We start from the raw sequence: 738 nt of genomic DNA on the forward strand, positions 1-738 counted from the left end.
TTGATTTATCAAGATATTGTAAAATAGTGATGATAATATAAAAGTAGAGTGTTATTTCAATTGATTACTTCAGGATACAATTAGACAGTCTCTGGATGAGCTAATTTGTATTTCTGGATTCAAATCAATGAAATAACAGTTCTTGTCCCATGAAGGTCCTCAGAGGCAGGTTTTGGTCAGAGACCGAGTCCACTACACTTCATTGCTGGTTGCTTCTTTGTAGCTTATAATTGGGACATGTATTATGGCATAATGTGGAAGGTCATTGCCGCTAGTTAGGCTCACTTTTGGCTTCGAGTCTTTTGTCCACTGTCTTAATTGATTTATATCCAGTTGATACTCGCTCCCTGCTAGTTTCTTTAAAGTTTTTCTGAAAGATGAGTTATGGATCTTATATTTGTGATTGGTGAATACCAACAACCCGTCGGCATCTACTGTCAAAGGGCTTCCTTTCAGCCTACACACCCGGGTCCCATTTTGGAATGGTATGATTTGTATTTCCTCGGGTAAAGGTTTAAGGGTTTCAGTCAGAGGGAATTTTGGCACGCCTTTTGGTAACGACTTAATTTTCTCTTTCAGCCTCGCTTTGGGCTCTTTTTCATCTTTTTGGTTGGATTTTGGTTCAAGCTTTGGTTACCGATGTTTCTCTTTAGATTCCTTTTTTCTGGGGGTTTTGTTGGGTATTCCTGAGGAACCCTCTCCCGGGTCCTCTTTCTTATCTCTTTGATTATCACTTGG

This window comes from Nematolebias whitei, chromosome 1 (assembly GCF_014905685.2).
Source record: "Nematolebias whitei isolate Nwh7 chromosome 1, NemWhi1, whole genome shotgun sequence".
NCBI lineage: Eukaryota > Metazoa > Chordata > Actinopteri > Cyprinodontiformes > Rivulidae > Nematolebias > Nematolebias whitei.